This window comes from Falco cherrug, chromosome W (genome assembly GCF_023634085.1).
Source record: "Falco cherrug isolate bFalChe1 chromosome W, bFalChe1.pri, whole genome shotgun sequence".
NCBI classification, from domain to species: domain Eukaryota; kingdom Metazoa; phylum Chordata; class Aves; order Falconiformes; family Falconidae; genus Falco; species Falco cherrug.
Genome location: NC_073719.1, coordinates 3,891,467 through 3,913,457, shown reverse-complemented (window position 1 = coordinate 3,913,457; position 21,991 = coordinate 3,891,467). Strand labels below are relative to the sequence as shown.

Genomic DNA, 21,991 nt, shown 5'->3' with positions numbered 1-21,991 from the left:
CTAATGTAAATCTGTGTGTTTTACCATGACAGTGACTTGTTATGGGATGTGCAGATGAAACTCTGCAGAAAAGGAGGTAGGAAAGGAGGAATTATCCTTATTACCAGATGGTAAAATCCAAACTGTAAGTACAGATCGGGAGCCAAACTATTCTAATGATTCTCGATTACCTGCTAGCCGAAGAAGGAGGTGTTTGTGGTAAATTAAATGTTTCTAATTGTTGTTTAAAAATTGATGACAATGGTGAGGTAGTTAAACAAATCACATCAGAGATAGGGAAGTTAGCCCATGTTCTCGTCCGAACTTGGAAAGACTGGAATATTGACTTGTTTTCCTAGCTTCTCGGGAGCCCTTGGGTAAAACGAACCCTATTTTATTTGTTATGTGGATTAGCCACCTTATTGTTTTTGCCATGTGCTGTTCCATGTTTTATAAGATTAATTCAACATGTTATAACTAACATACAATTTACTGCTATGATTTCACCCAATGGCGTTAAACAAATTCAAGTAGTACGCCAAAATGTACAGTCGACAATACAGATTATATAGTTAACACAATAACAATTTAATAGCAAACAAGAATCTGGGAATAATTAACTATTAACAATTCATATAACAATGTAGGCTGATTAAGAATACAAATAGAATAGCAAAGAAAACAAGTCATGAACGCACAGACGAGTATGTGGTAACGTCTTTTATACTTTTCCACCTCCGCCATAAGTTCGTGACGTGTGACAGTAGAAATACGCACCCTCTGCCTAAACAACGAGAAAAAAAAAAAATTATTGCAATTGGCCCGGACACTACTATTGTGCCTATTGGGGATGTGAAACTATTGCATATGATTTTGAACCAGGAGGAGGCCCAGACAAATACCTAAAAGTAGGATGGGGACCGAGAGGATGTAAGCCCTCTGAGGCATACCAAGCCCGAAGTAACCTCTGCCCAATGACTATCAAGCTGTAGGCCCGAACCCAATAATGGGTAAAGACAAACTACCTAAGGTAAATAACAAAATACTTGAGGGAAATAATAGCAGCCTAACACCAGAGAGTGAGCCCCTCATACTCCCAACCATAGACCCACAACAAAATACTCTCTGGAAGCTTATGCATGCTGCTTATCAAGTTCTTAATGCCACCAGACCCAACCTCACTGAGCACTGTTGACTTTGTTTTAATATCAAACCCCCTTTCTATGAGGCGATAGGAGTCATGGAAAAATCAAAACGAGTGAATGAAAGCAACCCCCCCAATGTGATTGGAAAAATACTCAAACACGCGGAATAACCCTAGCGGCAGTAACTGGAAAGGGTAGATGCATTGGGGAAGTTCCCAAACAAAAAAGGCATTTCTGTGGGATAATTACTAAGGCAAAACAGTTGGAAAGCCCAGCGGAGTGGTTAGTTCCAGCAAAAAACACCAAATGGATATGTTCTAGAGAAGGGCTCACCCCCTGTATTTCCCTGAATCTGTTTAATGAGTCTACTGATTTTTGCATACAAGTATTGATAATTCCCAAAATCATATATCATCCAGAAGAGTATGCATACAGCCTCCAAGACATCAGGGAACATCACCTTACAAAAAGGGAACCACTGACAGCCTTGACTGTAGCTACTCTGGTGCTGTTAGGAGGAGCAGGTGTTGGTACAGGGGTAGCGTCTTTAGTAAAACAAGACCAGGAGTTTAGCTCCTTAAGAGTGGCAGTAGATGCAGTTTTAGCACATATCGAACAATCAATAACAGTCTTAGAACAAGATGTACAGTCATTGTCAGAGGTCGTGCTGCAAAATCGAAGGGGTTTAGATTTGATTTTTACAACAGGGAGGATTGTGCGTTGCTTTGTAGGAAGAATGCTGTGTATATGCAAATAAAACAGATATTGTAAGGGACTCAATGGCTAAGCTGAGGGAAGGACCAGAACAAAGAAAGAAAGTGAGAGAGACACAACAAAACTGGTATGAGACCTGGTTTAACAATTCCCCCTGGCTCACCACCTTGTTATCAACTGTAGCAGGACCAATAATTCTCCTGGTATTAGGATTAACATTTGGCCCTTGCATTTTTAACAAAATCATAGAAATTGTAAAAGGTAGATTGGAAACAGCTCATTTAATGCTTATGAGAACCAAGTATGAATCCCTAGAAATACCAGAAACAGAAGAAACCTTTATTTTAAGCCGACAAGAACTTAAGCGGTTTGATGAACAAAATGGTGAAAAGAAAAAGGGGGGATTGTGATAGATAGTAAACTGTTTGTTCATCAATTTCAGTTAAAAGACAATGGAGAAGGAGGTTGCCACATAAACTATGTAAGGCTAACTGCAAGGCTAACTATATTGCTACATTGTGTAAGACTAACCGGAAGTGCTCAACTAACCAAATGTGGTAAAGCAAGATAACATTGTGTGGGGGTCAAGGAAGCAAGGAAAAAGGAAGTACAGAAGTACCAGACGAGGAATTCATGACGTGAGGAAGACAAGGAGTCTTCATCCCCATGACCACCAGGAGGCCGAAGAAGACAACTTTCGAGTTATAGAGTCTAATTCCGTACGTCATAACCAATTATATATAGCTAGAGAAGTGTGTGCAAAGTATTGATTAACCGATGATATTTTAGTACATTGCGCTTGAACAACAAACGAGGATATATAAGCATGTGGTTTAGACTAATAAAGGGTCTTCTGGTCAAATTCAGGAGTCCGTGCCTCAGTCTCCTCAAAGAGCAAAGAAATTAGCATTCTGGTCAGTGATTATGAAACCACTACAATGAATACCGACAACAATTTTGTTCTAACACACTCTAGTCAGACCTGTCATTATCTCAACCCTTTGTGCCACGTTGGGCATCAAAAAGGACTGTCGTGGTTTAACCCCAACTGGCAACCAAGCACCACACAGCTGCTTGCTCACTCTCCCCTTACCCAGAGGGATGGGGAGGAGAATTGAAATGGAATGTAAAACTGCACGGTTGAGATAAGAACAATTTAATAATTTAAACAAAATAAAATAAAAACAATAATAACAACAAAAACAATAATAGTAATAATAACAACAATTATAATGAAAATGAGGGAGAGGGGGAAAGGAATGAAATCCAAAGGGAAGGGAGAAAAGAAAACAAGTGATGCACAATACAATTGCTCACCACCCACTGACCGATGCCCAGCCAGTCCCCGAGCAGTGATCAGCAGCCCTGGCCAACTCTCCCTACTAAAAACATTAGTGTGTTATCAGCATTGTTCCCACACCAAATCCAAAACACAGCACTGCACCAGCTACTAAGAAGAAAATTACCTCAGTTGAAACCAGGACAGCTGTTGATTTGTGAATTCATTACAAAGAGAATATCACCCAAATGTAAAAACGTGGTTTACCTGAATTAAAAAGAAATCATAGTTTTGCTCTCTCTCTTAGTCCTAAAGCTTCTGATCTGAATAGAAGGACTATTCAAGTTGGTGTAACTTCACTATTTTTCAGCGTTGCTGTGAAACACAAACACTTCTTCCTTTCAGAGATGGAAAGAGGTATTAACTAAAGGTTGCAGCTACATGTCTGTAGAGCCTAATCACCTAGTATGTCTTCCCACTCCAAGTGACTTTTTCTGGCTGAGTCCTGAAATCCTCCAAAGATGGAAAATCCACAGCTTCCCTGGGCAACCTGTCCTAGTGCTGCACTACTTTCTAGTGAAGAACTATCAAATATAACAGCTTTCTAATGTTGTGTCACCTCCCAAGAACAAAACCTAATTTTAAGTCTGCTATATTATTTCTCAATACTTTTAACCTCCTTATCAGCTTTTGCACAAATAAAACAGATGAATACTCTTCTTTCAGTGCAAGTGGATGGTAATAGGTAGCCACAACACAAAACCCCCCATAGTTGTTAGTAAATTATACTATAATCCTTACTGCTGATTTCCCATATTTAATTTCTATATTACAGTTTAAGGATGTCTGTGATTGAAGGAAGGTCTTTCCACTTGACCTTTTCATACAACTTCCAAAAGAAGACAACTGGATATTGGAGAACTAAGATGTATCTCTGAATAAAGTTCCTACTAATTCATAGTTTTTTTGTAAATTCTAAAGACAGCAACCATCTGATTCCCTTTATATGAAAACTTTTAATACCTTCTTGTCCTGGTTTCAGCTGGGATAGAGTTAATTTTCTTCTTAGTAGCTGGTGGATTTGTGGTGAGAACAATGTTGATAGCAGATGTTTTCAGTTGTTGCTAGGTAATGCTTATACTAAGGGAGGACTTAATAGTTTCTCAGGCTCTGCCAGTGAGAGGGCTGGAGGGGTACTGGAAATTGGGAGGGGACACAGCCAGGACAGCTGACCCAAACTAGCCAAAGGGATAGTCCATACCATAGAATGTCATGCTCAGTATATAAACTGGGGAAATTTGGCCAGGGCTGCTGATCGCTGCTGGGGACTGGCTGGGCATTGGTCCGTGGGTGGTGAGCAACTGTATTGTGCAGCAGGTTTTTTCCTTTTGGATTTTATTCCTCTTTCCCTCTCTCTCCTTTCCATTACAGTTTTTGTTGTTATTATTATTATATTTCATGTTATTTCAATTATTAAATTGTTCTTATATCAATTAATGATTTTTACCTTTTTCCCAATTTTCCTGCCCATCCCACTGGGGGTATGTGTGTGGTGTGAGTGAGCAGCTGCCTGGTGCTTAGTTGTCAGCTGGGGTTAAACCATGATACTTCTATTAAAAAAAGACTGCAGAAATCATGTCTACTTATGACTTGTTTTAAATTCCTGTTCTTAATGGAAAAGGAATCATAACACTTAATGTAAATTCTAGTTAATGTGCAGAAAAGTAGATCTAAGTAATGGGAATCACCAATACAATCTAACCCATAAATACCAATTTTAAAATTATTTCTCATAAGACTATGTGTTCATATATGCAGTAATATGTATGTTAATGTACTTTAATCATAACCTGAAGCAGTTAGCTTATGTGATTAGTTCATGTCCTGGTTTCAGCTGGGATAGAGTTAATTTTCTTCTTAGTAGCTAGTACAGTGCTGTGTTTTGGATTGGTGTGAGAACAATGTTGATAGCACACTGATGTTTTTAGTTGTTGCTGGGTGATGTTTATACTAAGTCAAGGACTTTTCAGTTCCTTGGGCCCTGCCAGCCAGAGGGCTGGAGGGGCACGGGAAAATTGGGAGGGGACACAGCCAGGACAGCTGACCCAAACTAGCCAAAGAGGTATTCCATACCATATGACATCATGCTGAGTATATAAACTGGGGGAAGAAGGAGGAAGGGGGGGACATCTGGCATTATGGTGTTTGACTTCCCAAGTAACTGTTATGTGTGATGGAGCCCGGCTTTCCTGGAGATGGCTGAACACCTGCCTGCCCATGGGAAGTAGTGAATGAATTCCTTGCTTTGCTTTGCTTGCGTGCACAGCTTTTGCTTTACCTATTAAATTGTTCTTATCTCAACCCTTGAGTTTTACATTCTCTTCCGATTCTCCTCTCCATCCCTCTGGGTGAGGGGCAGTGAGCGAGCAACTGTGTGGTGCTTGGTTGCTGGCCGGGGTTAAACCACGACACATTGTTATTTATGACAGTTAAACAGTTTTATGCCACATGAAGCCTGGTACAAAAATAAAATATCTCCAGACACTGATCTGACCCTGCATTTCCAGGGAATAAATTTGTGCTCTGTTTGAAATGTACCATATTTACTTAAAAAGACAGTCAGTTCACTTTCTTTTAAAAAAAAATATTTACAGAAATGTGAAAAAAAGTCTCTGTTGTTATTCTTAAATTTTCATTTTCAATCTAACTTTAAAACTTTTTTTTCCCTGCCCTAAGGAAATAATGCAGAATTCCTTTCCTGTGTTTTCTTCAGTACCTGTTTCTTGGTTTTTTCTTCTCTCTCTGTATCTCTTTCTACAGAAATGGCCTTTTTTGCCTTCTGTATTCCTTTGCCTCTTTTAAATTTTTTTCTTCTTTTCCTCCAAAGGCATCTCACATTTCTCAGCTAATCGGTGTCTTTTTCATAACTTACTTAGTCTATTACATTCTACTCACCCTTGGGAAATATTACGAGAAACCAATGACTAGAGAAATAAATGGATTAGACAAAGATTACAACAAAATGGAACAAGAGATACTCCCAAGGAAAAAGTTCATCTCAGGTCATTTTTTAGTATTACAATACAGGCTAGCTATAGCAAAACCTACATATTTACTTTTATTTCATTATGAGCTGTGGAATTGCTGAAGAATTTGACTAACAGGCCAAGTACTCTCTGAACTCATTTCAAGGTCGCCTCCCCATGCTCTTTAGAGGCTGCTGCAGGAGGGAACAGCAAGCCCCTGCTTGTTGTAATCCATTAAACACCAGGAGACAAAGCTAGAATAAGGCCATTTGCGACAGGAACTCTAGTTCAGACAAGAGGAAAGAATCATGTTTCTTTCTTTTCAGGAAAATGTTTTCCTCTGTTTTCTCAGGAGAGCATTGTTTCCTGGTGGTATATATTTTCAAACTGAGTCTTATTGCTCCCGGCGCCCCCCCGCGACAGCATTTGGTAGCTTAGCTTGGAGCTCTTTCCCCCCAGCCCGAGAACTGGGATGCCTACAAAAATCATTGTTTCTTTTGCATCACAGACTGACTTGTTCCCTGTCAGTCCTACTTCTCCAAGGTAACTCGGGTGCCATCAAATTCATCATGTTCCATGATGATTTCAGAGGCCATCTGGAAGAATTAAGAAAACATGAGGTCTTATAAATTACCAAAAGAATCACCAGATCCACTTCCAAATGTGGACATACTGAAAATATAAACAGTCAGGAGTGAACATGATGTAGATCACTGGGACTTCAAAACTGTCCCAGATGTTGGCTGAAGGGCAAAATTCAGCTCTGACTCAGCTTTATACAGGGCAGATTGATCACCAGGAACTAAATTCTAACTAACTAAAGTCAGCGGGGCTTCTGCCGTTGACTTCAAGGCACCAGAACTTCCGCCATCTCAACTCAGTGTGTGGATTGGCTCTTGCACACTGGCTGAAGAACCCAGATTTGGGATAACACATGGGGTTTTCCTTTTTCCGATTCTCCTTATCCCACCGGGGGAGGAAGGAGTGGAGCGAGTGCCTGCGTGGTCCTTAGTTGCTGGCTGGGATTAAACCATTGTAATAAGTAACTAAGGGTAATTTGCTGATCAAACAAGATAAGCAAGAGGAACGAAGCCATTGTGGTGGTCTTGAGAACTTCCTGTTTAACAAGAAGAGACATGCCCACAATGTTATCTTGCTACACCAAACATGGGAACGTCCTGTTTGACAAGAAACCACGATAACAGAAGCAGCAGAGGGGCGTACCAAAGATGTCAGAAGCGACCTCGGTGAAGATAAAAAGAGCTGCTCAGCTTGCTTGAATTCGCGAGCCTTAGGTGGAGCTGCGACTCCCCGGCCGCCCAGCGCGCTGTTTTTGCTTTCCTGCCTTAATAAATATTTAGTGAATTTATTTGGACTCAGTTTATTTCAATTTAACTATAACAAATTTGGTGCCGTGACTCGGATTCAGACAGCCGACTCGGACTTCAACTCTGGGAGGGCGCCCCATCTTCGGATGGTCCCGGAGGAGATTCTGACTTAGCTCACCTGGATTTTCCAAACTGAGATAGGAAAGCAAAAAGAAAGAGAAAGGAGATACTGCAGTTACCCGTAATTTTTGTGCACGAAGAGCCGGATGAAGACTCGGGAGTGAGTGAGTATATTGTGGTTCCGTTCGGTCGGGGATTGGGTTACCCGGAGTGCGAGTGAGTGAGACGTCCACTGGGCTTAGTAGTCCACTGGGTGAAGCGAGTGTGGACCTCCTAATAGTGCGGTTCCCATTGTCTGCGAGGATGTGGGCCACGAACGGAGGGAAGTGAGTGAATTTTGAGTGAAAGAAGGCATTCTCGGAAGATGGGACAGAAGAAGAGTAAGGCTTCTGGTTCCACGCAGGAGGTACGGGGTGGGCTCCCTGATATACCCCAAGATAGCCCGTTAGGCCTAATGATCCAATATTGGGGTACTTCCCCTTCTCGAAAGGGGAAGTCCAAGGAGAAAATGGTCCATTATTGTATGGAAGTACGGGGAGGAAAACAAATAAGAAAATATTTATATTGGCCAATTTATGGATCTGTTGAGGATTGGATATGTCAACAATTAAACATATATGTTAACAACAAACAACCATTTAATAAAGAGGAGAGCGAGTATGCCTTTTTATGGATCCTGGGCACAGCTCAGACTGCTAATTTGTTCCCATTAAAAGAAAAGAAAAATGATAGAAAGAAAAGGCGGGAGGTAGACGAACCTCCAGCGTCTCCCCCACCCTATATTCCCCCTCCTCTGCTACCACAAGGTCCTGAGCATGATCTTCCTCCAACAGCACCCCCCAAATCTGAGGAAGAGGCCCCTCCCAATCGAAGAATGACTAGAAGTCAAACTAGAGAAAGGAGGGAGGAAAATCTATTGTATCCATTAAGGGAGACTGCTATGGGGGAACCACAACCCGGAGTTGGATTTGTATCTGTACCCCTCAGCTCCGGGGATGTGAGGGAATTTAAGAAAGAAATGGGACACTTGTTAGAGGACCCATTAGGGGTAGCCGAACGTTTTGATCAATTCCTCGGGCCTAACATTTATACTTGGGACGAAATGGAGTCTATTTTAAAGATCTTGTTTGCAAACGAAGAACGAGGAATGAGACATTGGGAACAGAGGCATCAGCAAGGTCCCGACAGAGATGAAAAATGGCCCCTGCAAAGGCCAAATTGGAACAATCAAGACCCCGTACATTGAAATAATATGGTCAATCTCTGGGATATGATAATTCAGGGTATTAGAGAACTCCAAGTAATTGGTGCAAAGGGGGAACCTTTCAAAGTGCCCCTGATAAGGAACATAACAATAGAAGCTCCAAATAAATATGGAGTGGGAACATTTTTATTGGCCCCAGAAGCTGAATATAACCTTCTGGGATGAGACCTGATGGTGGAATTAGGAATCAATTTGGAAGTAGATCAAGAGGAATTAAAAGTAAGATTATGCTTATTAACCGCAGAAGATGAAGCCAAAATTAATCCAGAAACTTGGTATAGCCCAGGGTCGGTGGGAAAATTAAATATCAAACCGATCACGGTCTCCATAAAAGACCCAGACCAGCCAATTAGGATAAAACAGTATCCCATCTCTAGAGAGGGGAGAGAAGGGTTGCAGCCAGTAATTGAGGGACTTTTGGCCCAAGGGCTTTTGGAACCCTGTATGTCTCCCCACAATACTCCCATATTGCCCGTAAAGAAGCCGGATGGATCTTATCATTTAGTACAAGATCTGAGAGCTGTAAATGAACGAACCATTACCCGGTTCCCTGTGGTGGCTAACCCACACATTATACTTAAGCAGTTAAGTCCAGATTATAAATTGTATAGTGTTATAGATCTAAAAGATGCTTTTTGGGCTTGTCCCTTAGAAGAAAAATGTAGGGACTATTTTGCTTTCGAGTGGGAGAACCCCAAGACCCATAGAAAACAACAATTACGGTGGACCGTTTTGCCCCAGGGATTCACAGAGTCTCCAAACTTGTTTGGACAAGCTCTGGAACAGTTCCTGTAATCTTATGAATTAAGTCAGGGACTAATTCTAATACAATACGTGGATGATTTATTGATCGCTGGAAAAACTCAAGAAGGAGTCAGAAATGAGAGCATCAATTATTGAACTTTTTAGGCCTCAAGGGATTAAAGGTTTCTAAGTCCAAATTACAGTTTACTGAAGAAGAGGTAAAATATTTGGGGCATTGGCTCACAAAGGGACACAAGAAATTAGATCCCGAAAGAGTAAAAGGAATTTTGTCTCTAACAGTGCCCACTAATAAAAGACAGATAAGACAGTTATTGGGATTATTAGGGTATTGTCGACAGTGGATAGAAAATTACAGCAGTAAAGTAAAATCCTTGTATGAAAAATTAACTAAAAACGGGTTGGTAAAATGATCCCTTGAAGATGAGAATCGTTGGGAAAATATAAAAAGAGATCTGGTAGAAGCACCTGTCCTCAGTTTACCCAATATCCGTAAACCCTTTCAACTTTTTATCAATGTGGATAACGGGACAGCTTATGGGGTTCTGACCCAAGGATGGGCAGGACAAAGAAAGCCTGTAGGATATTATTCTAAAATACTGGATCCTGTAAGCCGCGGGTGGCCCACCTGCTTGCAAGGAATAGTGGCCACTGCATTATTGGTAGAAGAAGTTGGAAAAGTCACCTTAGGAGGTGAACTAAAAGTATACACCCCCCATAACATTCGAGGAGTATTACAACAACGGGCTGATAAGTGGCTTACAGATAGTCGATTGCTAAAATATGAGGGAATTTTAATTAACTCCCCTAGGCTAGAAATGGAAACCACTTCTATTCAGAATCCTGCCCAATTTTTATACGGAGAACCTAAAGAAGATTTGATACATGACTGCCTCCAACTAATAAATTTGCAGACTAAAATAAGGGAGGACTTAGAAGAAGATGGATTAGACGAAGGAGAAAAATTCTTTGTGGACGGCTCCTCACGAGTGGTTGAAGCACAACGAAAATCAGGATATGCTATTGTGGATGGGTATACTTTTAAGATAAAAGAATCAGGACCATTAAGTAAAGCTCGGTCTGCACAAGCGTGTGAGTTATATGCTATGTTAAGAGCATTAAAACTCTTAGAAAATAAAATTTGAACTATTTATACAGATTCAAAGTATGCCTTTGGGGTGGTACATACTTTTGGAAAAATTTGGGAAGAGAGAGGCTTAATTAATTTTTGTGGTGATTGCTTTGCTAATATTTATAGGATGTGTGAAATACTATCGCAGACAGTGTTTTGGTTGATCGTTATCACCGCCCTTAATACTAAGGGAAACTCCTGTACCCCCCTCCTCGAACAGAGGTGGCAAAATGGATTTATAACATTAGACCAACAGGTGGCCAATGCTTCCAATTTGACAAACTGTTGGGTATGTGGGAGTCCTTTAGGATTCAGGGACTGGCCATGGATGTCAAAACCGATATCCCCAAGATGGCTTGTAAGTGATCTAAGTGATACACGACTGGCAATAATTCGCTATATTTGAATGAAGAAATGGAACCATGGAAAATCCAGTTTCCGGGAAAAGGAGAGTATTGTCTTAATCGTAATGATAGCAATGGAGTTTTTGTGGGTCATAGTATATGTAATTGGACATTTAAATATGGGGATCACTGTATCATCCCTGGGTGTCGACCCATTAATTGTTCAACTTATGATCGTTCCTCCTCCCATTCTGTCGAAGGTGACATGTTATGGTGTTTGTATTATAACACCAATGATGAAAATCTCATCCCTCGACAATCAAGGTGGGCATGGGTCAATGAAACTGGACATAAAAAACAATTTGATAGCTTTTGGTCTAGAACCAATCTCACAGGGATCGTGAAATTGGGGGAAGCTAATTTTGTAACTTGGCCATAAATGGTATAGTTGGCCAAACAGTCACCATTAAATGCAACTATATCAGTCGAATAGGAGCATGGAAATGTAATCTTTGGATTAATGGAGTAAAATCAAACAGTCACATTAAACACCCTTTGGGTTTGAAAAACACCACCTATTTTGAGACTCTTTGTAATTCCAACCTAAGACAGAAAGGGAAAGGACCATTTGCAAATGGAATTTGGGCTTTAAAACGTCACTATTGGATTTGTGGTCATTATGCATATCAAAAATTACCAAGTAATTGGAGTGGGACATGTTATATAGGCTTTATACGCCCCTTCTTTTTTTTATTACCAGACCAAAAGGGAAATAATTTGGGAGTTAAGGTATATGATGACCTAAATCGACATCGACAGTCCATTGATACTTCTATGACAAGTGGAAATAGCCAATCCTGGGGAAAATGAATGGACACCCCAACGTATCATACAGTATTATGGACCTGCAACTTGGAATCCCAATGAACTCGTTAGCGGTGCTCAAGAACCTATCTACAATCTGAATCGTATCATTCGGCTACAGGCTGTCTTGGAAATTATTACTAACCAAACAGCTAAAGCTCTTGACTTACTGGCAGACCAAGCAACTCAAATGCGAAATGCAATTTATCAACACAGGATGGTTCTCGATTACCTGCTAGCCGAAGAAGGAGGTGTTTGTGGTAAATTAAATGTTTCCAATTGTTGTGTGAAAATTGATGACAATGGTGAGGTAGTTAAACAAATCACATCAGAGATAGGGAAGTTAGCCCATGTTCCCATCCAAACTTGGAAAGACTGGAACATTGACTTGTTTTCCTGGCTTCCCGGGAGCCCTTGGGTAAAACGAACCCTATTTTATTTGTTATGTGGATTAGCCACCTTATTGTTTTTGCCATGTGCTGTTCCATGTTTTATAAGATTAATTCAACACGTTATAACTAACATACAATTTGCTACTATGGTTTCACCCGATGGCGTTAAACAAATTCGAGTGGTACGCCAAAATGTACAGTCGACAATACAGATTATATAGTTCACACAATAACAATTTAATAGCAAACAAGAATCTGGGAACAATTGACTATTAACAATTCATATAACAATGTAGGCTGATTAAAAATAAAAATAGAATAGCAAAGAAAACAACTGCCAGGAACGCATAGACAAGGATGTGGTGACGTCTTTTATACTTTTCCACCTCCGCCATAAGTTCTTGACGTGTGACAGTAGAAAAACGCACCCTCTGCCTAAACAACACAAAAAAAAAAAAAAAAGGTTTTGATTCCCCTTTATAATGAACCATATAGGTTAGACGTTTAAAAAAACCAACCAAACAACCCCGAAAAACCACTCACCTTATGGGATGTTCAGACGGGAAAATGTGCACTACAGACCCTTCCTCCCTGGCAGGTGACGTGGCGGTCTGATGGTGAGAAAACATTATACATTGAAAGAAAGGACCTGTCGTTTGGCCATAGTGCCATAAATGTTACTATTAACAGACTTACCGGAGTGGTATGCTCGGGAAGTGGGTCCGGGACTTCATCTGGACACTCAGCAGCCGTCTTTTATCACACGAATGATCCGTGATGCCTTTGAACATGCGCATGCACAATTTTAAAGCCCCACGGAATGTGTTGGAAAAATCTGGAAAGACTGCGCATGCGAAATCCCTATAGTCTAGCCATGATAGTGACGCATGAAAAAAGAAAAAAAAAAAAAAAAAAGGGAATGTGTTAAGAAACTATAGTGTTTATAGTTCATTTAAATAATATTGATTTTTATTATTACCTAAGTGAAACATATAGCTATAAGTATTGTTTTAGGTTTTGGGTTTTGTAGGTTATTGATACAAGTAATACCCAACCCTTTTGATTTATTTTGAAAACCGTGTGTTGGACGCAAAGTAAATTCAATGAATCATTTGACAACCAGTAAACAACAAATAACAATTTATTAACAAACATGAACTAGAAGCTGAATAACAGAATAACAGTCCAGCAAAGTCTCATGTAACGTGGAAAACAGGCTTCTTCACTCGTGAGTCCAACACAGTCCTGAATAATGTCGGGGTGGTAACTCCATCTGTTCCCTCCATGATAGTCCGTGTCTGGTCCTTGGTATTTTTCTTCACGAGGTGGCGAAGATGAACAGAAACGAATAACAAGTCACATGGTAACTTTGCTGGAGATCAACAGTTTTCTTTTGTTTATATAACAGTCTCTCGCACTCTGCTTTGGTTCCTCGCACTCTTCTGTACCAGCGTGACCAAAAACACTCACAAAAACACATACTGATGGTTACTGTAGTCACGATGAGACAAAGGCTGAACAGCAAAACTGTACAAAGTGTGTCGTTTCCTGCTCCCATCTTTTCCAAAATTATAAGGATTGTTTGTGGCAAGACAAACAAATTGGTCTGTGACCCTCCTGGTCAAGATTCAGGCTAATGCCCTGACCAAAACTGCACAGTGAAAACGCATGCGCAGCTACGATTTGGACCTAGCCTTAAAGGGGCATGAAAATTTACGCTTTTAAATGCCCACCTCTTGGCTCTTGATTCTTAACCCCCACAAACAAACCTTATATATGCTAAGAAATGTTTTATTTTGTTTTGTTATGTAATCCTGTTATGATAATGTTTTGAAATTAGCTTATGACATGTTTGAGTTTTTAATTGTTAGCTAATGTTTGTTAGGGATTTATAGCTATTGTTAGTAATTTTTAGTTATTGCCTGTTATTGTTTATTGATAATGGTAAATGGTTTTAATGCTTAGATAAAGATTGTTAACCTCGTTTGTATAGTTGGCAGAATCTTTTCTCTATCTCTATCTATGCCACCCACGGAGCAGCAATGTTGAGCCACGGGGCGGTGTGAAGGACGTTATTGGGACTGTGCTATCTGTCTCAACATTGCTGGCTGACCACAAAACAACACAGAGACGGAGATACCCGAATCACCCAGAACAGGAGATCTCTGGGGAATACCCTGCTTAAAACACCCTACTTCCAGACATTTATGTTGGGTTGTTTGCCGATGTCTAAATTGTAATAGAGATTGGTCCTGTGTTTCGTTTAAGAGACAACCTTACTGTATGAAATGTCGCAATGATTTGATACGTCCAGGGGACCAGAGGATCAAGTGGAAATTCGTAAATTATTCCGTGGATGGGAACTGTCAGTACCTGAACTTTGGGAAGTATATGAAACAGACTGGTATAGAGTTTTAAGACAGTGTACTATAAGATTCGCCTGGAAACGGACACAACAACCAAACAGGTGGAAATATATTTGAGAGATAACTAACTCTTTAGACCTTGGAAATTATTGACAGGATAACAGCAAAATTCCCCTGAAGACTACCTACTGCTGCCGAGAAGATATTGATATCCCGTTGTTCTCTGCAAGAGTAGACGAGGAAGGCAGAGAGGTACTGAACAGTGGGGAAATGAAAGCTAGTATCCTATTAATGGTATTGATTACCACGACTTTAAAAAAAATGAACATCAACCCTTCAATTGGACCTTAGGTCGATGAAAAGTGCAGCTAATGGTGATGAAGCAATCAGAACTGGAGAATGAAAATCATACCAAATGAAAATCCTGAATTAGATACAGCTTGTGAGGTATTGTCTAGGTTTGATCAGCAAATCACTTATAAATAAAAGAAGGGGGGATTGTAATAAGTAACTAAGGGTAATTTGCTGATCAAACAAGATAAGCAAGAGGAACGAAGCCATTGTGGTGGTCTTGAGAACTTCCTGTTTAACAAGAAGAGACATGCCCACAATGTTATCTTGCTACACCAAACATGGGAACGTCCTGTTTGACAAGAAACCACGATAACAGAAGCAGCAGAGGGGCGTACCAAAGATGTCAGAAGCGACCTCGGTGAAGATAAAAAGAGCTGCTCAGCTTGCTTGAATTCGCGAGCCTTAGGTGGAGCTGCGACTCCCCGGCCGCCCAGCGCGCTGTTTTTGCTTTCCTGCCTTAATAAATATTTAGTGAATTTATTTGGACTCAGTTTATTTCAATTTAACTATAACACCATGATACTTGGCAAGACTAGGTTTATGCGTGTGATGTTTGGCATTCCTTTGGTGTCAAGAACATTACTGAAACATAAAAAAAAATCTGTTTAATGTCCTGAAGAAATAAAATTTTACCGGAAGTGAGGTAAACTCCTAAATGGCCATAGCTACCTGGCTACAGACAGGAATAGGACTAGCCCTGGAGCTGAAGCTGGCCCAGCCCGTAGCTTGCCCCAGGGCAGTGAGGTCCCCGAGGGACCCTGGGGAAAGTGGTTGCAGAGACAGTGTGGGCACAGCCCCACAGCTCTTTGCATCAGAGGGGCCAGTGATCAAGGCCTGGGGGGACTGTGAGCCTGTTGAACTGCAGCTGTACTGTTGTGCTGGGGCACAGAGGGAACAATTTCTCCAATCGATTAATATTTAATCTTTTCTACAATGAACAAATACAATCTACAGTGTAGTTGCATCACACTCCCAACATTTTTTTAGAGCCCCCAAATAAGATGTTTTTAGTGAAAGAAAAAAATTCTGAGCAGTGAACCAAGTCTTCGTTAAATAGAGAAAATTTTTCTAAGTAAGCTTCTTGAGGATTAATATCAACTTCGGCAAAAGCTGGACGGGTGATTTGCTAACGTCCGTAGGAAAACTGCCCCGGCGGCCCCGGGGCGGTTCCCGCTGAGGCTGCGGCCCGGAGGGCGCTTTGCCCCAGTGCTGACCTGCCTCCCATGGCAGGCGGCCGGCCGGCCGAGCCGCCGCAGCTGCTGGCGGGCTCGGGAGGGCGCCGAGGCCCGGGAAGTGGCTGCCGCTCGCGCTCCCTCCCTGTGGGGGCGGTGCGCTGTTGATGGCGTCAGCCTGCCGAGCCCAGACGCCCCACCGGCCCCTCTGAGCGGCTCCCGGCGGGCTCCCGGCTAGACGCGCTGCGGCGGGGCGGACTCCCCCACTGAGAGCACAGGGCAGATTTCGGCGGCCGCTGGATGAGAGCCCTTCTTCGTCGGACACGGCCGCTCTCCCCCCCACGCCGGCTGCGGGAAGGAAAAGGGCAGAGCATGCCACCGGCGGGGTAGGAAGGAAGGTACCAGCCCCTCCGCCTCTCCCGGCGGTAGCGAAGGCGATGCTGCAGTGCGCTCCCTGGGCTCTCTTGCAGGTGTCAGGCTATCACCCACAGCAGCCGCGATCGCTGCCGTGACCAGCGCGGCCCCGGGTGGTCCGAGGCGACGAGCGGCGCGGGCCTGTACCCCTCTTTGGGGCGTCAGCAGCGGAAGGCGCTGCCCGTGCCCGCGGGGCCCCACGCGGCGGGCGGCTCCGCGCGGCGGATGCGTGTGCATGAGCTCTGCACCGAGCTGGCGCAGCAAGCGCCCCCGCTCCGCCACCTCCATCTTCCAGGGCAGCAAGACCTCGCAGCACGATCGCGACGGTGAACGCCGGAGCAGCGGCTCCGAGACTGCCTACCAGACCCAGAGAGGCCTGGATGACTGCAAGATGGTGGGTACTACAAAAGGGCTTGCCTTAATTTTTATATTTTCCGAGTGTTCTCGTCGCTGGCGGCGATGCCGCTCCTCCTGCCAGTTTGTCTATTCCCGTCACGTGAAGTTGCACTATTTTATAACTGCGGTCCCCGTCGGGGATGCTGCCCTGTTAGCATAACTCGTAGCGTTTCAAACACGGGAGAGGGGAGGGAAAAACGAGATCTATGGGGAGCCGGCTGGGTGCTGCAGGACAGGTTGGCTAGGGACCAGAGCTGGGCGCCATGTCCTGCAGGAGCAGGATCCCTCACCCCAGCACATGCTGCCTCCGAGGCGCTGCCAAGCAGCTGGAGTTGCATTCTGCTAGATCCGACCAGGTTTTTATCATGCTTGTATATTGGGATACGTTGAACTCCGGGTGGTAACGATGGCTGCAGAATTATGAGCAGTTACTCTTGTGTGGTTTTATGTAGTTTGGAAATCGAGGTCAAATTAGCAAAACAAATATAAATAAATATCCTGTTCTATTGCTCCCTGCCTTCCATCTTTGCCACCACATGAAGCAAATAAATGGTCTTATGTGCTTTCTTTCAGAAGACAGCAAATGCTTTGTTGCCTTAAAATATAATCCCACATAGGTGATCAATGGAACTAAACAATAATGATCTTTCCATCATTGTAAAAGTTACCCATTTATCCAATAGCATCCATGTGTATCTGCTGGATATTAGATTTCTGTGAAAAGGTTGAAGTGTTTATTTACTACTTTGGGGTTGTTGTTGTTCGCCGTTCCCCCCACACACACACACATTGGAATAAGTGCTTTTTAGAATCCTAACTGGAAAGCGCCTATCCAATACATCTTCTCAGCTAATAGCTTCTGATGAGTTTTAAGTCTGAAAATTTGGTTAGAGGCTACTGGCAGAACAGAAATCATTACAAAATAAATTAGCAAAATCTCCAGTGTAAAAGCAAATGCTACACTACAATCCCTAAATGTGCTGTTAATCAGGAAGCAGGAGTAGCAAAGGCAATACTTTCTGGAGCTATTTTTGTCTTTTGACAGCAAAAAATAACTTCATGCTACTAGTAAACCAGCTGTTTTTTGTCTGCTTAATATTTAAGACTAATAAGTCAAACACTTTCATAGATTAAAAGCAGAAACACTGCTTTCCTGCAAAAGAACATTTATAGCTCACAGAAGAGGCAGCTGGCATGGAGGCCCTAGTCATTTACTAAATCTTAGGCACTTGATCCTGTATGCCATGAAATTGGGAGCAGCAGGAACAAGCTGGGCAATTTTTTAAAAAAATGGATTGTTTTTATCAGTGTAGTCAAATGTCTCATGTAAGTAAATCCTCTTTGTTTTTCAGCTTGTCCAGGAGTTCAATACCCAGGTGGCTCTATACCGGGAGTTGGTCATTTCCACTGGGGATCTCAGTCACCTGTCCATCTCTGCATGCAGAAATGCACAAAACTCGAACGCAAGGATGTGAGGTGGCCTATCAGGCTCATAAAAAACTAGCAGCAATTTCTGGGTAGGAGTCTACTTATGTTTAATTAAAGCTTTACTCATGTGCACATCTTTGCTAAATACTACATTGAGGAAAGTCAGCAAAAGCATTAACTTGTGTTTCTGGTTTAGACACAGAGATGTATGACCACAAATTCTACATGATGCTCAAATCCTTATGATAGTGCAATTTTGAGTCAAATACTGGTCCCCTTACCAAGATGGTATCTTACAGATTTCACTGGATGCTTTTATGTAAGATGAACAGGATTTTACTCTGTATCACTAGACAACTTAAAAAGATCAATGGAGAAGCCTTGCCTTTCAAGGATGAAATGGCAATAGCTTTCTGCTCAGTCCTTCATTGGGTATACCTAACTGAACATTTAGAGACAACTAATTCAGCTCAACTAAAGATTTAGCAAAATTAGAGGAAAAAATAATTAGGTGAAAATTACGTAAGAGGGGAAATAAAAATACTATTGTGAAAACTTGTGTTTACATTCTACATGTTTTTGAATCCTTATTTGTGTTGAAATGAGGATTGAAGCTTTGCCAGCATATAATGTTTGAATTTATTCTTTGATGGACTTATGTGTATTACATTATATACATTCCTTTCCATGGTGACAGAATGTATCATCCCATACTTGACACTATGCCTCATTACAAGATAAACCAGGTGTCATGTGAAGGTGGGGGGGGAGGGGGGGCAGCGGGGAGATTTTCTCAACCCCAGGTGTTTGATCTGTCTATCAGCACCCCAGGAAAGCCAAGACCCTGTGCCTGACCAGTCTGTCAATGTCCCATTACAGGGACCCTTCACTGAACAGTCCCACTGGATCGGAGGGTGGTTCGACTGCCTTGTTCAGGGAAACACGCCAACAGCATCAGGGGGACCCCTCAGGGGGTCTTCCCACTTTATTTGAATATGTTACCCGCTGCCAGTGACTGCTAGTGCCCTGAAGGACTAACATTAACAGTTTATGGAATACCACTCTTTATTAATATAAAATCGTGACAGAACAAGGTTCAAAGATTGCCGGTGATAAATACACTGACTGCAAAGCAAGCTTTAAACAATATATCTATTAACAGCTAACATACGTTAGTCATAGAAAAAAGTTCTTACCCAATAGATGTCCCTATGGGGGAGAAGACAGGTTCAGCCTGTCAACTGATCCCAGAAGTTACGATGGAGTCTTCCCTAACTTCTCCCCTCATCTGTCCACTTTTTATACTTCATAGTATACTGCATATTCATTCATCATACACAGGACCGGTTACAAGTTTCTTGCTTCTAATGCAAATTAGTACGCATCCTCAGATAGCACTACTGAAGTTCTCTGCTAACTACGGATGCTCCTCAAGCGGGATTTTGCCCTCTTTTGGGGGGGGCTATTTGAGTTGGAGGTCACAATGTTATCGATTTGTTAATAAGTTAAGATTGATTGATTTTATTTGATTAATTGATTTTATAAAATCATTTAATAAAATTAAAATATAAAAGGATAAGAAAAAAATATTTTTTTTTATAAGAAACTTATAGCTACACAGTAAAAGTTGTTATGAGATCTTCTGTACGTCCTGTACCAAGGCTAGAAGAAGGGGCTGGAACCATTGTTAAAACATAGGTAATAACTTTAGGGTTGAAAGGTTTCTTTGTATTTAACCAGTCTTCTGTATGCAGAGGTGTATTGAAATGTCAGAATATGAGATTAATGGGAACTGGGGAGAGTCGACTGGAACAGCTTGTAGGTGCCTGCCAAGAAACTGTGAACTTTAGTAAAAGGTAATTCCGGCAGGGGGAGATCGCGACCACCGACTCATATACCACCTACCCAAATCGTACCCCAGACCCATTTCTAGACCTTTCTAAGCTCTACTGCGCAGAATCGGATATAGGAGGAGAATATGTTAATGATTTATGGGAAATATCATGGTTATGCATGAATACTTAATGAATATGTGTGGATAACTGGCTAGCTGAAAAGGGTCACATAGACATAGTCCAGCTGGCTGGACAAAAATGCACATCGCTCTCAGCTTATCTGAAGTAAAGCAAAATACACTGTCTTTGGCTGTCCTTGTTACACAATAACAGGAAGATTTTGGTGGGAAAAGAATGTTGCAGGTGGGAACAGAAAACTACAGAAGAGAAACTAGGGGCGGGCTTGGTATTTAGGCAACTAACCAATAATGAGCTTAACTTTTGTAATATGTATGAGCTAATTATAAGAAGGCATAAAAGGTGACTGTAAGGGACAATAAACGAAGTCTGCTGATCACTCATATTGAGCGACTTGTGTCTTCCCTCCGTCGCAAAAAATGGCGCCCGAACAGGGACCCTAGAGAGGGCTGAACCTGCGAGCCACGGTTCGACGGAGATTCGGGTACCGGTCCTGAAAGCAGCGCAGGAGGCGGAAGGGCACAGTCCCCGCGCCCGGGAGCACCTACAGAGGGTCCCGCCGGCCACGCGTCGCCGAAGTCTCGCAAAGGCTGCAACAGCGCTGACGAAGGTATGGAGAGACAAGCGACGTACGATTCGCTCATATGCTTTTTAGAAAAGCGGAGCGTTCGGGACATAGATTGTAAAAAGGCATTACCCGGGTTATTAGCGTATGGGATAGCATCCGGGTCCCCCGCGGCAGCGGCGAGCGGCGGCGCGCAGCCCGGCAGGCCCCTTCCCGGCCGCGGTTTCTCTCCGAGGAGGCACCATCCCCCCCCCCCTCCGATCGGCGCCATGGCGATGCAAGCGGCCAAGCGAGCTAACACCTGGCTGCCCCCAGAGGTCAATCGGATCCTTTATATTCGGAACCTGCCGTATGAAATCACAGCGGAGGAAATGTATGATATTTTTGGGAAATACGGACCTATTCGACAAATCAGAGTTGGAAACACTCCTGAAACAAGAGGAACAGCTTAAGCTTCTGAAGGAAAAATACGGAATTGAGTATAAACCCACCAAAAAAAGTGCTTCAGATGTCCCCTACAAGAAATGGGTTTCTGCCTTGAACTAGCAAACATTTCTGTGTTTAAAAAGAAGCCTTTTTGCCTTGATGGAGATAATTTATTCTGTATTCTGTATTTATGCTGTATTCTGAATGTGGAAATTGGTTGGGACTAGGAGGCTGGCTTAAAGGCATTTTGCAAACGGGATTATTATTTTTGATCATTATTGTAATAATAGTTTCTTGATCAAAACCAGCTAACACTATTTGTAAGCATTAGGCATATCTGAAGAGAATGCCTTTATTTGAATCAACAGTTAAGGTGTAGTTTAGTCTGAGGCTGTGGTTTTATCTGCTTCTGGTGAATTTTTGAAGTGATGAAATCAGAGATACAAGGTATACTAAGAGTTATGAGGTAATAAGGTAATAATCTAAGTAAGAGTGCTGTCTTTTATATCTACAAGTGCAATATGCTTTTATGTAGCAGAGAGAAACTT

General features: G+C 42.1%; 1 long non-coding RNA gene across 1 annotated transcript; it reads left to right on the top strand.

Moving 5' to 3' along the window:
• Positions 1-16,453: 16,453 nt before the first annotated feature.
• Positions 16,454-20,510, top strand: LOC129734536 (uncharacterized). The gene is made up of 3 exons (XR_008730106.1): positions 16,454-17,049; positions 18,404-18,568; positions 19,359-20,510. It is a non-coding gene; the product is annotated as an uncharacterized LOC129734536 (long non-coding RNA).
• The last annotated feature ends 1,481 nt before the right edge of the window (positions 20,511-21,991 follow it).